The sequence below is a fragment of the Phascolarctos cinereus genome, unplaced genomic scaffold, assembly GCF_003287225.1.
Source record: "Phascolarctos cinereus isolate Bilbo 61053 unplaced genomic scaffold, phaCin_HiC Scaffold_2;HRSCAF=192, whole genome shotgun sequence".
Classification (NCBI taxonomy): Eukaryota; Metazoa; Chordata; class Mammalia; order Diprotodontia; family Phascolarctidae; genus Phascolarctos; species Phascolarctos cinereus.
In genome coordinates, this window is record NW_027555625.1 from 333,080,251 (window position 1) to 333,095,694 (window position 15,444).

Here is a 15,444-nt window from a genome sequence, read left to right on the forward strand (position 1 = left end):
TTCAGTTCAGATGTGGAAGAAGCCTCATTTTATATATGTTATGAAAACTCATGCCTATTCCTCCTTTCCCCCCAAGACACAGAGATTTGGTCAGCATTACTCTGGTCTTGATAGGATCCCTATTGAGAGGGACATGGGCCAAGCTGAGATAACTACTTAGCTTGGCCTTAAAGAAAATGGTGTGTTCAGTTCTGGGTATCTCATTTTAGGAGGGACATTGAAAAGCTGGAGCAAAGGAGACCAATATAGGAGAAAGATTCAAAACTATGTCATTAAAGCATCAATGGCTAGTGATACTTAGCATAGAGATAAGAAGGGATAACTTGAAGGATCCCTGTTTTCTAGTATCTAAAGGGTTGTATTAGAGAAGAGGAATTAATCTTGTTCTGCTTGGCCCTAGAATATAGAACTAGGAGCATTAGGCAGATTTCAGTTCAATATAAAGAGCTATCTACTAGTCAGTGCTGTCCAATAATAGAGTGGGCTGTCTTGGGAGGCAATGAATTCTTTGTCATTGGAGGTGTACAACCAGAATCTGGATGCCCAGCCACAAGGGAAAGTATAAAGTATTTCTGCAATCTCTTGGAAGTTGGGCCAACTGACAGTGTAGTATAGTGGAAAGACCATAGGACATTGGGCTAGAGGCCACTGGATGCATGCCATTTTATCTCTTTAGATCTCAGTTTCTTCATCTGTAAAATGAGGAAGTTGGGTTAGCTAAATCCTATGATCCTAGGACATTTGTAATATCTTCTAACTCACTTTCTATCAGATTAAATTAATCTGATTGATTGGTATTCTGCTGGTAAGAGGGGACCTAGAATCTAAATCACAGGATTTAGAGCTTGGAAGGGGCCTGAGAGATCATCTAGTCCAGCCCTGTGATTTTACAGATCAGTACACTGAGACCAAGAGATGAAAAGTAACTTGCCCAGAGCCATAGAGTAAATAAGTCACAGAAACAGGATCCCGGGTCTTCTGACTCCATTTGATGCTATTTCCATTGCAACATACTGCCTATAATCTTAGATCTGCCACATCTATAATTCTAGTGCCAAGGCTGAAGGGTGCCTAGAGATCCTTAGAAAGCAGAGTGCTACCAACATCTCCACTGAGATGTACTGACTGCAGACTTATGGAAATGTGACTTTTGCTCTACAGATATTTTTACAGTGACATTTACATTCTTGCCCGTCCCCCAGGTTCTCACCGAAGAAATGGGAATTCACACCCCAACCAGCGTCCTACTGTCACACAGGTTGTCTGAATTTGTCTAGAACTTTTGAATTCCTCAGCTATCCAAGTGGGAGCAAGAGCCAGCCCGATTTCTACTGGCAGTCCCACACAACCATCTCTGACAGCTGCTTGGAGTCACCTGGTGAAATATAGACACTGCTCCCCTCATGCTATTCTAGAAGGCCTGTCTCTGCCTTTAATTTCTATTTACCAGCAGAGTCAGTGCACCCCAGGAAGCCCATTTTTGAACAGATTTTAATGATATATGGCTTGAATGCTCAGGCAAAGCTAATCCCTGAAGCTAATGATAGTACTTTGCAAGAAGCTCTGGGAACAATGTGGACAGAATTAAGACTGTCAGATACAGCAAATATGTTGATAAGGGAGGATGGGCTCACTGGTCCAAGTGCCAATCCAGTTGGATCCCAGAATCACTGAACCATGGAATGTCAGAGCTGGCAGGCTCTTGGGGACTATCTAGTTCAATCCCTTCATTTTGCAGAGGAGTTAATTGCAGTCCTTAGAGGGATAGTGGCTTGCCCAGGGTCATGCAGCTAGTTGGGAACTAAATCTGGCCTTCTAACTTGAAGTCAGGAGTGATTTCTGTCTTTCCAGGAAGGTTTTTTTTTTTTTAAAGATTCCATAGGAATGCATTGATCCTGTGAGGCTCCCTTTCCCATTCCCATTGTTTCATACTTTTAACTTCACTCTTGTCTCCCCTCTTAACAGTAATCTGGCAATGAAAGCAAACTGGGGCAAGCTGTTGTTCTTTCAGACATATCTTGGCATTGCTTAGTCACTGCCCTATGACTACCCTTCTCTAGGGAATTTTTTTGGTATTGTGGCTTTTAGTGGAAAGAGTAGACTCCTTGGAGTTGGAAGACCTGGGGTTTCAGACTCAGGGCTCTTCTGTTAACTTGCTGGATGAACTTGGATGAGTTGCTTTACTTCTCTGAGCATCAATTTACTTGTCTGTAAAATGGGTGCAATAACATACTTTACTTCATGAATATTTAGTGAAATGGTGGACTATTTGTGAAGGAAATTTGTAATACAATAGGTGCTAAATAAGTGCCAGACACTAGCCTAGACTCCTAGCATCCTTCTCAATTTCTGTAGCTCTTTTAATATTTTTCAAGTCTAGCTACCACCCCTATCTCTCCACCCCCCACCCCAAACCTGCAACTGCCTCCAGGGAGGTATGAGCGTATCAGAAATTCTCACTCAGCTCACTTGTTGCCCTGGGTTATGCTAGCAGTTTCCACACATCTGCATTTGATCTCATTTGGCCTACCAATTATTGTGTGCAAGATCCCATATTATATTGGGCTATGGGAGAGGAGAAGGGTTATAAAGTTTAGAGAAACCACTGTCTCTACTTTCAGAGAGCTCACAGACTGGTGACAGAACAAAGATAAATAGGATACAACATAGATAGCACGTGATAATTATATTAGAGAGATACAGATGAAGAGCTATATAAAATTTAAGGGAAAGGTCTTTAGTGACTGGTGGCATCAGAAAAGAGCTCCAGGAAAAAGGTGGTATTTGACTGGATTCTAAAGGAAAGATAAGTCCCATGAGAAAGTCACTTTCCTTCTATGGACCTCAGTTTTCTCATCTGTAAAATGGGGTTACTTGATACTTGAACTAGCTATCTTAGCCCTTTCCTCATAGGGTTGTGAGAAAAGTGTTTTGAAAATGGAAAATATTGTTACTATTATTAAACCAATGAAAAGGGGGAGAGAAGACATTCCTGGGATAGAGAACTATATAAATAAAGGCAAGGAGGTGAAAAAAAAACACACGGCTTGTTTTTGGGGGAGAGAATATGGTTGTTTGGCTGGTATGTAGTCTATGATAGAAACAGTAAATTCACATTACGGTAGGGTGGTATTAGACCTAGAGTGTCAGGCAAATGAGTTTGAACTTTACTTACTAAGTAATAGGGAGTAATTGTAGGGAAAATGGGGGTGTGATGGGGGTGTGTGGGTCCAAGTTTGGGCTTCAGGTCCACTTTCTCTTGCCTTCTGTTCCTTATTGAAGCTGCACTCTCTGCCTACTGTCTCCCTTCTACCAATTGTGGTCCAAAATCCAAATCCTTCATAATCACTTGCTATTCTGCCTCCATCCCTTTACTTCCCATGTTATAGGACAGAACTGCAAGTTTTTAAAATTTGTCTCCAGAGCCTCAACCTCTGCTTGCCTAGGGTTTTTAGGCACTGGGGAGATAATCTTTCTCTGTTTTTAGAAACCCAAAACCTGGTGTTCTTTTTCTCTTCCTGCTATCAAAGCCTTCTGTTAGGAAAGGATGACATAACAGTCATTCATATACCATGAATCACAAAATTTCAGAGCTGAAAGGGAACTTAAAGTCCATGTGGTCCAACCTATTCTTAAGCAAGAGTCCCCAGTACAACTGGTCATCTAGTTGCCATTTGAAGTTTCCCAATGATGTAAAACTCACTATTTTCTGAGGCAAAACATTTGGCCTTGGAACAATTCTAATTGTTATGAAGGTTTTTGAGCCAAAATCAGTTTCTTTGCAACCTCCATACATTGCTCCTATAACAGTTCTGCCCTCTGGGCCTGAAGAGAACAGGCTTAATCCTTCTTCCACATGACAACTGTTGAATAATTGAAACTTAGAATCATAGAACCTTAGAATTACAGAATCTTCGGTTTAGTATTCCTCAGAATCTTAGAGTTATAGACTTGTAAACTTTTAGGATCAGTGTATCAAAGAACTTTAAGAATTCTGCAATCAGAAGAGCAGAATCTTAGAATCTTAGGTTAATAGGTCACAAAAGAGTTAAAACAGATCCTTCCTGGGGGAATTTGTCCCTGTGTTCCCTCTCTCAGGACTATTTAAATTCTAAGTATGACTAAGCCTTATCTCTGTGTTGATTGAAAAGCTTTGTCCTCTGTGAAGTGGGCTTTCAAGAATGAGGAAGCAAGAGAGGGCAGGATTGGGGTGCCAGGTAGTAGCCTTCAGGGTGTCCCTGAAATCACACTTCTCCATCCAATCTGGCACAAGGCCAACCCTGTATATGTTAACGTGATATTTACATATTGTCGTATAGGCAACCATCAGAGAGGCCAGTTATGGATGCTTGAGCTGGAGGGAACTCCTTTATTCCGTTTCATAATGGACCACCCTCCTCCTTTCCTGCAAGGCAGATATTGATCTTAGATAAAGCCAGTTGATGAAAAGGGCCTTATTGCTGTTCTCATCTCTGAAGCAGTCTGCATCTGAGGAACAGGAGCAAAGGAGACTAATCTGCCCCAGTGCCTCTGGCCAAGGAAATGAAATAGGCCCAGAGGTAATTTTATGCTTTGGAAATCTACCATCCTCCCCTTACTCCATCCCTCTGCCTCCCCAGGATCCTGCTGCCTGCTGCTTGACTACCCATGCAGCTTTTTCCTCACCACACTAGCTGCCTCCCTGAATGAGAGACCTGCAGGTGTGGTGGAAAGAATGCTGCATTCAGGGCCCCTATGTTTGAATCCTGGCTTTGACAATCATTAGGCAAGCCACTTTCTCTCTCTCTTTTCCCTGGTTCCTATATCTGTAAAATAGGGATACAATAGTGATGTTGCCTAACTTGTGGGGTTGGTGTGAGGGAAGCATTTGGCAAACTTGGAAGCACCATGCGGAAGTGATTTATTGTTATTATTATTATTATTATTATTATTATTATTATTATTATTATTATTATTATTATTAGGAACTGAGGATTTATTGCTTGTGGGCCTTTGGCTTTACAGGAGTAGGCACCTTTCAGATATCTGAGTGATGGTAATACACTTGGGCAATGTTCAGATGCTAATGGGGAGAGCTCTGACAAATCTGAGTGATAGAAAACATTACCCAGAGCCATCGTAACTGGATTGATTTGATCTGAAGGACAATGCAAAATTGCCGTAATATATATATGCCAGCCTGATTTGGCAGGGGCTCAGATTCAGAAGACCTTCGGCAGAGAAAAAGACCTTCTTTTCTCTGGGCCTCATTTTCCTTATCTGTAAAATTAGGGGGGTTGGCCTAGAAGATCTGAAAGTTCCTTCCTGATTCTGGCATTCTATGTTTTATGCTATAAAATTTTATATATTAAGATATCTTCTAGCTCTAATATTTTAAAATACTACTTGATCATCATGTCTGAAAAATGTGATTTACTTATAAATTATTTTTAAAACAAGTTTTACTGATATATTTTTATATCACTCATATTTATCACTGTATTTCTTCTATAATTCCTTCTCAGGGAGTCATCTCTTATAGAATAAAAAAGAAGAAAGAAAAAAAACTTCCACAAAACTAACCAATATTATCAAAAAAGTCTGATGTTACATATAATATTCAACACTCATAGTCCCCCACCTATACAAAGGAGCATGGGGAGGTATCTTCTCATATCTATTCCTTGATGCCGCAATTGTTATTATTTCATAGCATTTGGTTTTGATTGTTTTGCTGTTCATTTTCCCTCTCACATTGTAATAGACATTGTGCATGTAGCCTTACTGTTTTTGCTCACCTTGCTTTGCATCAGTTCATATAAGTCTTCATATACTTGTATTGTATTCTTTGTGCACATTATTTCATACATCATTACTTCATTACATTGCCACAATTTGTTTAGTCATTTCTCAATAAGCATCTATTTTTGTTTCCAGTGTTTTGCTACCACAAAAAGGTTGCTATAAACATTTTGGTATCAATAAGGTCTTGCTTTTTGTCTCTATCTTAATTCTAGGCAGTGTTGTGATAGAATTAGTCTGGTGGAAAGAGCCCTTGACTAGAGTGGCAGAAGATCTGGGTCTTAATACCAGTTCCATTATTAAGTCTATAGGTTACTGTGGACAAGCCATTACCTTTCATTGGGCATCAATTTCTGTATTTGTGAAAATGAAGAAGATGAACTAGATGATTTCAAGGACTCTTCTAGTGTTAACTTTCTGTGTTCCAAAGTCCCAACTGATCCTATGTCCTAATATTCTATGTTCTAAAAATCCTTCCAACTCTAGCAATCTGTGTTCTATGTTCTAATATTTTATGATCTAAAGACTTTCAATTCTGACATTCAATGTTCTAAGGTTCTGCCTAACTTTGATATTCTAGGTTGTATGTGCTAAAGACTTTTCTAGCTGTAACAGAAAAAAATCAATCTAAGAGTTGTAAAAAAGCTCAGAGGCCATCTAATTCAACCCGCCCCTAAACAAGAATCTCTGCTATAATATATTGGACAAATGGTTATCCAACTTTTTCTTGAAGATTTCTCTCCTGAAGCAGGCCATGCCCCTGTGGGACAGATCTAGATTTATTTTCTGCCCCTTCAAACCTAAATTTGCCTTTCTGCAATGTCCACCCAGTACTCCCAAGAGTTCTATCCTCTGGGACCAAGCAGGGGAAGTATAATCCTACATCTTCATTATAACTTTCCAAATACTTGAATATAATTATGTTCCCTTTAAATATTCTGTGCCTCCTTCCCCTCCTCCTTCCCCCATCCCCCAGTTCGACATGACCATTTTCTTCAACTCGTTTTATATGGCACTATTTCATGGCCCTTCATGATGCTGATTGCTCTTCTCTGCTTGCTCTCCAGCTTATCAATGTCTTTCATAAAATGGGCCCATAACTGCATATATGCAGTTCTCCAGTTGTGCTCTAGCTAGGGCAGAGTTCAGCTGGGCTTCCACTTCCATAGACCTGGACACTACAATTCTTTCAAGTCACCTTAGTATTGCATCATTAATCTTTTGGCTACCGTATCATACAATTAACTCATATTGAGATTTTAGTCCACTAAGATTCCCATATTTTTCAGATGAATAGCTGAATAACTATATATTTCCCACATCTTAAACTTGCCAAATTGATTTTTTGAAACCAAGTATAAGATTTCACGTTTATTTCTATTGAATTTCATCTTATTATATTCAGATCTTTGTGGAAAGACTGACACACTTGAATTGGTACAACCATTGTAGAATGCAATTTGGAACTGTGCTAAGGTGACTAAAATGTCCATTCCCTTTGACTGAGAGATCCTGCTGCTTGATATATACCCCCAAGAAGGTCAAAGATAAAAAGAAAGATCCCATAAGCAACAAAATATTTATAGAAGGTTTTTTTTAAAATAAAAAAGTATTGGAAACTTAGTATGTGCCCACTGACTGGAGAATGACTGAACATTCTAAACTAAACATGGTACATGAATGCAATGGAATAAACAAATGTTTAAACAATGAGTATTCTAAGAAATTATAAATCTGCAGAATACAGAGAAGTGTGGGAAGATATATGAACTGATGCAAAGTTAAGCAAGCAGAACTAGGGATAACAACAATAATAATAATTACTAGTACTTATGTAGCCCTTTAAGATTTGCAAAATGCTTTACAGATATAACTCATTTAATTCTTTTAACAATCCCACAAAGGAAGTGCTATTATTATCCCCATTTTACAGATGAGGAAAGTGAGGCAAAGAAAGGTCAAGTGATTTGTCCAGATAGTGTTTGAGGCAGAATTTGAACTCAAGTCTTACTGACTCCATGTGCTGTACTCTATCCCTTACACCACCACAGTGTACGTAGAATGACAACAATAATAACAAAGGAAAACTGAATGATTTACAATAGTGACTAAGACTGTCCCCAGAGAAAACACACCTCTGGTCCTTGTTTGCAATAGGTGGAGGAGCCTATGGGCATAGAACACAGCATATGCTGTCATATTTGGTTGATGTGTTGGTTAATTTTTCTGGATGACTTTTTTTTCCAATTTCTTTGTTACAAGGAATGACTCTCTGGGTGGAGAAGGAAAGTAGGATATTTTGGGAAATAAAGGCAATATAAAAACAAAAGACAGCAATGCAATGAAATGTTAAAAAAAACAAAAAAAAGATTGAGCCCAAAGTTTTAGCCTATTGAGATTTTTTTGGATCCTGTCCCTGTCATCTGTCATGTTAATTATCCCTCTTAGTTTTGAGAAATTTACAAATTTGGAAAACATGGAATTTATGCTTTTATTCAAGTCATTGAGAAAAATGTCATATAGCACAGGGCCAAGCACAGATCCCTGGGGTGCTTCATTAGAGACCTTCCAAGTTGACATCAAACCATTAATGACTACTCTTTGGATTCAGTCATTTGACTAATTCTGAATCCCACAGTTATGTTATCATGTAGCCCACATTTCTGCATCTCACCCATGAGAATAACATAACAGACTTGGTAAAAATAATTTGCTAAAATCTTGGTAAACTATATAACAGCCTTCTGATATGCCAGTTTAATGACCATGTTAAAAAAATGGCATTAGTCTGATGTGACCTGTCCTTGATGAAGCTGTGGTAGTTCATTCTGGTCACTCCTTAATCATCGTCATCATCATCATCGCTATCATTTATATAGCACTTTAAAGTTTGCAAAGCACTTTACAAATGTTATCTCATTTTATCTTCACAACAACCCTGGGGAGTAGGTGCTATTACCTTCATTTTACATAGGAGGAAACTGAAGTAAACAGAGGTTACTGACAGCATCACACAGCTAGTAAGTATCTGAGGCTCAATTTGAACTCAGGTCTTTCTTGACTCCAGTTCCAGCATCCTATTCACCATTCCACCTACCTGCACCCACATGGGCAGATAGGTGTTTTCATCATTTCTCTGCTTATTTCGGATCCTAACTCCTTATTATCCATTTTTAAAAATTTTCATTTCCAATTGAATCATTCTTGAAAGAGAAAAAAGAAACAAAGCAAGAATTGAGAAGCTCTGTCTTCACTCCATTGTCCATTATTTTTTGTACATCACCCCATGTAGCTATTTTATTCTTACTATGGTCCTCTTTTCCCAATATAGTTACCTGATTGTTGGTCTTTTTGTTGTTTGTAGCTTTCTTTACTGGCCTTAACTTATTCTGGTTTTTAGCACTATTCTTACAGCACTATGCATTGGTATCTGACTCTTATTACCTGCCCTTACTTTCTTCTTCTGTTTGTATCTTTTATAAATCTAACTTGGTTGATGAGTTCATTGGGCTATCATATCATTCTCCTTAAGATAATATCTTCTTTTTTCTTTATTGTAATTGTTTTCCTTTGGGTGTTCAGAATTTCATCCTTGGGAGTTTCTCATCCCTTGTGGGCTAAGTTCCTCTGTAGAATTTTAGGTCAAAAGATATAACTTATCCTTTTCCTTAACCCTTTGAAATTTGTTTTCTAGAAGTCTTTTCTTCTCTTTCTTCATCATAGATTTTAAGATTGAATGTTCACAAAGCTCCCATCATTTTTAACTCAGTAAGCACTTTCTTGTTGGTGAGAATCAGATCCATAATAGTAATTTCTATCATTTGTCCTTGTAACTTTTGAAGAATGAAATTATTTTCATTGTCAGTCAGTCAGTCAGTAAGTCAACAAGCATTTATTAAGCACTTCCTGTATGCCAGGCCCTATGCTAGGCACTGGGGATACAAATTAAGGTTAAAACATGGACCCTTCCCTCAAGGAGCTCACATTCTAATGGGGAAATAATATGTAAATAACTAGTACAGGCATGAGGCAGTTAGGGCCAGAGCAGGGTGGTGGCCATATAAGAAGTGAACAGATACAAAAGATGTTTTGAAGCTAGACTTGGCAACAGTTGGGATTAATGCAATTCAATTAACTATTTGCTGCTTTCCTTTTGGCAGAGAAGAACTATGGTAGATGACTGGACAAATGAAGTTCCCTATCAATTCTCTATCAGGTATCTGTATCAGGCTTGTGATTTATGTTCCAAACTCCTCATCTATTTCCTCTTTCTTCGCAAATGGTCTCTTGTACGTCCTGATGATAATATTATTTTTGTTTCTAACTGTTGATCTTTACACAAATGTTCTCCACCATGTTTCCCACCTCTATTTTCTGGATTTTCTCATGTGAGTATTTGATATATATGTATGTATATAATGATATTACTCTACTTCCAATCCCACCTGTTACCTATCTCATTCTTTTTAATAAGGTATATACCCTGCCAGTGCTATATTCCAAACTTGGTTCCCATTCCACCAAGTCTTAGTGATACCTACCAGATGGACTTTCATATTTGCATTAAGATCTCTAGTTTACCTTGCTTGTTACATATACCTTGTGCCTTTGCACGTAGACATCTAAGGCCACAGTTTTGTGTACTTTTTCTGTATTTTCCCTCCTGCAAATTTCTAGGCTTCCCTAATTCTGTTCTCCTTACTTCACTTTAGCTACTTTCTATGATCTCTAGTTTGGTACATATACACAGGCAGTTCCTTCTCTCCCTCTTTCCTTTTTACTTTAAAGCCCTTTTGGTTAGATTTTCAAGACCCCAGGCGCAAATACATTTTTTTAAATGAGCCCTTGTTGGGTGCATTCCTTCTCTGGCCAAGAGAGTCATTCCTATATTTTAAACCATCATCTCCAATCCACATCCTGTGCTTAGACACCATCATCTTAACCAGCTGTTCACTCCCCAAATACACCCTTCTCTTCTCAAACCCTTGTCTTCAATTGGAAACAGTGATGAAGACACCACCTGTGGTCCCAAAGGTCTTCAGTTTATTGCCCAACTCTGACTTAAAAATACTTAAAAATTCTGCTTAGATTCCATTTTAGGTTGTATATGTTTCATATACATATGTACATATGGACACATATAGATATATATGTATTTATGTATATGGATATATACATACACAGAAATCTGATCATAGTACTCCCCAACTCAATAAATCCTAGTGGTTGCCAGTTACCTTTAGGATTAAATATTGATGCCTCTGTTTGACATTTAAAGGCCTTAACAACCTGGCTTCAACCTACCCTTCCAACATTATTATACATTATTCCTCGTCACACACTGCGGCCTGGACGAACAAGCCTTCTTTCTAGTCTCCCTATATATTGTTCCATCTCCCTAATCTGTGCCATTTGTATTAGTTGTCTCCATGCCTGGAATTAATTCTCTCCTTACCTTCACCTTTCATCCTTCAAGGTTCAGCTCATCCGTCACCGAATGAGGCCTTTCCTGATATCCCAGCTGCTAGTGCCTTCCCCTCCAAATCACCTTTAATCTGTTTTGTATATACACCTATACAAAATAGTTCAGTGTAGTTTAAAACTAGGGGTAGCTAGGTGGTATAGTGGATAGAGTGCCAGGCCTGGAGTCAGGAAGACTCATCTTCCTTAGTTCCGATCTGGTCTCAGACACTTAATAGTTGTGTGAACCCTGGGCAAGTCACTCAACCCTGTTTGCTTCTGTTTCCTCCTTCCTAGAGAAGCAGATGGCAAACCATTCCAGACCAAACCACTTTTCCAAGAAAACCCCAAATGGGGTCATGAAGAGCTGGACATGACTGAACAACAACTGCAAAAGGAAGTCCTTAATAGAAGATTTAAGCATTTTAATTTCTAAGGAACTTTTTAGCTTTGACATTCTCTGTTTTAAGCTCCCTTCCATCTCTGGCATTTTATGTTCTAAGGTCCCTTCTAGATCTGACATTTTATGGTTCTTTGATCTGATCCCTTTTGGATTTTGGTTCATATGCAAGTAGATGCTTATTGAATTGAGATGAATTGAATTAACACCAGTGACAGTCCCAAGTTTATAATCTTTTCATCCTTAAGATGGTGAATTTTGGCTCAGTTGTGCTTCTGGAGCTGAGTTGGCTGAGGGGCAGTGACTTGAGGAAATGAGAGGAGAAAGAAGAAAAGCAGAAACAACTGAGGAAAAGGCAGAGAACAGGCATTAGGAGAGCCCAGAGCTCTGCCCCTGCAGGATGGGAAGGGTCCCCCCATGGAGCTAAATCCTCTGTTATCCCTGTGTCCCTGACATGAGGCACTTATTCTCTAAGGTAAAAGGGAGTGTGGGAGAGGGATGTGCCAGTCGTCTTCTGTAGGGCAAGGTCTAGGAAAGGAATCACGTTTTCTGTCCAGAGGTAGGGAATGTGAGCAGCGATGAAAATGAACTCAGGAGCTCAGACGTCTAGTCCACAGTCCCTGGACAGCCCTAGCATTTCCATACCTTTAACTTTCTAGTTTACTTTTCTGGGTAGTCTTGAAACTGTGGTTTCCCCCTGCTGTTTTCCTTTGCCTCTAACTGCCAAGTCATAGCTGCAGAAAATTAGAGCTGGAAGTGCCCTTGGAATGCAGAACATCAAATGTCGGAACTGAAGGGGACCCTAGACTGTGGATGTTGACCACTAGAGCTGGAGGGAACCTTAGACACTATCCAGTCCAAGGGTTCCGAACCTGTTTTAGTCTCTTGGACTCCTTGAGCAGTGTGATGAAGCCTATGGACCCTTTCTCAGAATCATATTAATAAATATGTAAGATTACAAGGAAACCAAATATATTGAAATATACTTATCAAAATTTTTTTAAAAAACAAATTCAAGGACACCCCAGGTGAAGAATTCCTGATCTAGTCTAATCCCCTTGTTACAAAGAGGAGGAAGTTGAGTCTCAGAGAAGTGACTTGCCTAACTGTTACTCAGCAAATTATTGTTAGAACCTAGGACTAGAATCCACACCTCCTGTCTCCTTACCAGTTAATGCAAGTAACCTGGATGGAGGGGGGGAAGAGATTCTGCTTTATTCAAATCCAGCTGTAAGGCATAGCTGGCTGATGCTTGTCCAGCTGTTTCTTATTTAATGGGACCTGGGTCCCATCTCGGGTGTTATCACCACATGAAAAACTGTAATTATTTTCTTTCTTTCATCCCATTCAGAGAGAGGCCTCTTCCAAGATTCCCAAGGATTGTTCTGAATGGGAATGGGGAATGAAAGAAAGTACTCACTGGAGGAGTTAAAGGTAAAGGGAGGTGGTGCATGGTGAAAAGAGCACTGGGGGTAAGAGACCTGGATTCGAATCTCAGATCTGCCTCTTACTAGCTACAAGGGCTTTCCTCTAGCTGAACTTCAGTTTTCTCAAGAACCAGTACTAGTTGAGAGTTGTGAAGCAAGCTTGGGAAAATGCAAGAATGTGTGCTATTACTACCATCACTTTTTTTGCTCTTCCTTCTCTTCCTCTCTGGATCATAGGAACAAGTGGCCCTGACCTCTTCTCCTGCAAGGGAAACTGCCTCAGGGAAGCTGGGAGGTGGCCCTGGCCTGAATTTTCTGCCAAAGGGTGGGAGGAATTTGCCACCCACAAATCTAAAAATGCCTGCTCCCTGCCACTCACCCGCCAGCTGTTTCTCTCTTGAGGAGGGGTGGGTGGTGTTGAGGAAACTTCATTCTGCAAACATGCCAGGAACCTCAGGAGATCTTTCTGAGGTGAATCAAGAGGGGATCAGAGCAGTGGGGGAGGGAGGGGAAAGAACTCAAGGGCAGGTTGTAAAGCTAAGATTGATGAGAGGCAGAATGTGGCTGTGTTTTAGAACCCTGAGATTTGAATCTTGTCTCTGTCAATTATTAGCTGTATGACTTTGGGCAAATTGTTACACCTCTCCGAGACTCAGTTTGCTCAACTGTAATGTGGGGATAGTTATACTACCCACATCCTAGGGCTGTTGCTAGGTAAGCACTTTGTAAACCTTAAAGTCATACAGAAATTGGAACTGCTGTTATTGTTATAATGATCCTGGAACTGAGTTTGGGAGAGGCTCTGTTCATTATTTTTTAAAATACTTTTTAACTACGTATTTTCTTTTTATGTTGCCTACATTTAGGGAGAATCTATGAAAGTCAAACACAAACCAATAGCTCCACAGTGATTGACCCAATGTTCAGGCCACAGAGTTCTTGGGCAGAGAACTGTTAGCCAACATACCCGACAGATGATGCAGAGGGAATGGTGACTATGGATTTCATTACCCCCGGGTCCTAATGTGCTGTAACAGAAAGAGTGCTGAAGTCAGAAGATCTGGATTTGGATCCCAGTTATGGTGAATATTATCTGTGTTAAGTCTTGTCTAAGACTTCACCTCTCTGTGCCTCAGTTTGCTTATCTGTAAATGAGGAGGCTGGGCTAGATGATTTCTGGGATCCTTTTTAGCTCTAAATTTGTGATCCTCTGAGGAACTTGGTGTTACTGGCTTATATGGTGTTCAGGGGAGCCTGGGGTCAGAAGGTCGGAGTTAAGGCTATAGAGATAATAATAAAAATAATTTTGACTTCAATACTTCAAAGACCCAGAATCTCATCAGTGTGAGCATTCTTTTCACCATGGTAGATCTCAACCCTCTCTCCACACCTGATAATTTCTTACTGAATTTAGAACTGGAGAGACCCTTAGAGATTACCTAGTCTAACTTCCTCATTTTACAAATGAGGAAAGGAAGACTCAGTGTGGGTGACTTGTCTTAGTTTTCCTGAGATGATTCATGAAAAAAAAACACCAAACATTCAACTCCCAGCATCTGGATTTCTGATGCTGAGTCACTCACAGTGCAGTTAAATTGGTCTTTGGATCATGGATACTCAGTCCATCACTGAGCCAATACTAGAAATCCTTCTAGTTTATTAGGATGTACCAGGGCTTGTGTTCCATTGGCATAACCTTCCAGAACACAGGGTCCCCTTCATACTTGATGATGACAACAGTGTACATTTATTATGGTGTTTGGAGATCTATAGAAAAGATTTTCTCACAACTGCTGTGAAGAATTGATGGCAAGGCCTAGAATGGAACCAAGGCCTCTTGCCTTCTCCTCCAATTCCCTTTCCACTCGTCCACTCTCTATTTTGTAGGATCAGACCTAAACCTGGAAGGACCTTCAAAGCCTTTTAGTCCAAATCTATCATTTTATGGATGAGTGACTTGCCTGATGTCATCTAGGCAGTAGTAGTCAAGTCAAAGAGCACTTATGAATCAAATGAGATATTTGTAAGTGCTTAGTGCAGTGCCTGGCATATAGTGGCAGCTTGATAAATGCTTATCCCCTTTCTTTCCCTTATGAAGCACTTACTATGTGCTGGGCATTGTGCTAACAGTCTGTAAGTTGAGATTCAGGATTGTGAATTCAAGTACAGGGCTCTTTCCATTGTCCCATCATGCCTCCCCCATCTCATCTCATCTCTCCCTTCTGACCCTCTGAGGTCTCAGTTCTCCTGGCTTTGTCCTATCACAATTCCTGTTGGGTTTTCTTGCTCTATGTTCCATGCCCATGTTGTCCATTGGATCTTCATCTCAGTGACTAGGGAAGAGGTCCCAGGTCAAGTGTTCTGCTGCAGAACAGG

The 15,444-nt window shown here is 39.8% G+C and overlaps 1 protein-coding gene across 1 annotated transcript in view; it reads right to left on the bottom strand.

Moving 5' to 3' along the window:
• CPLX2 (complexin 2) overlaps positions 1-15,444 on the bottom strand; it is an 83,776-nt gene that overhangs the window by 19,356 nt on the left and 48,976 nt on the right. The window lies entirely within an intron of this gene.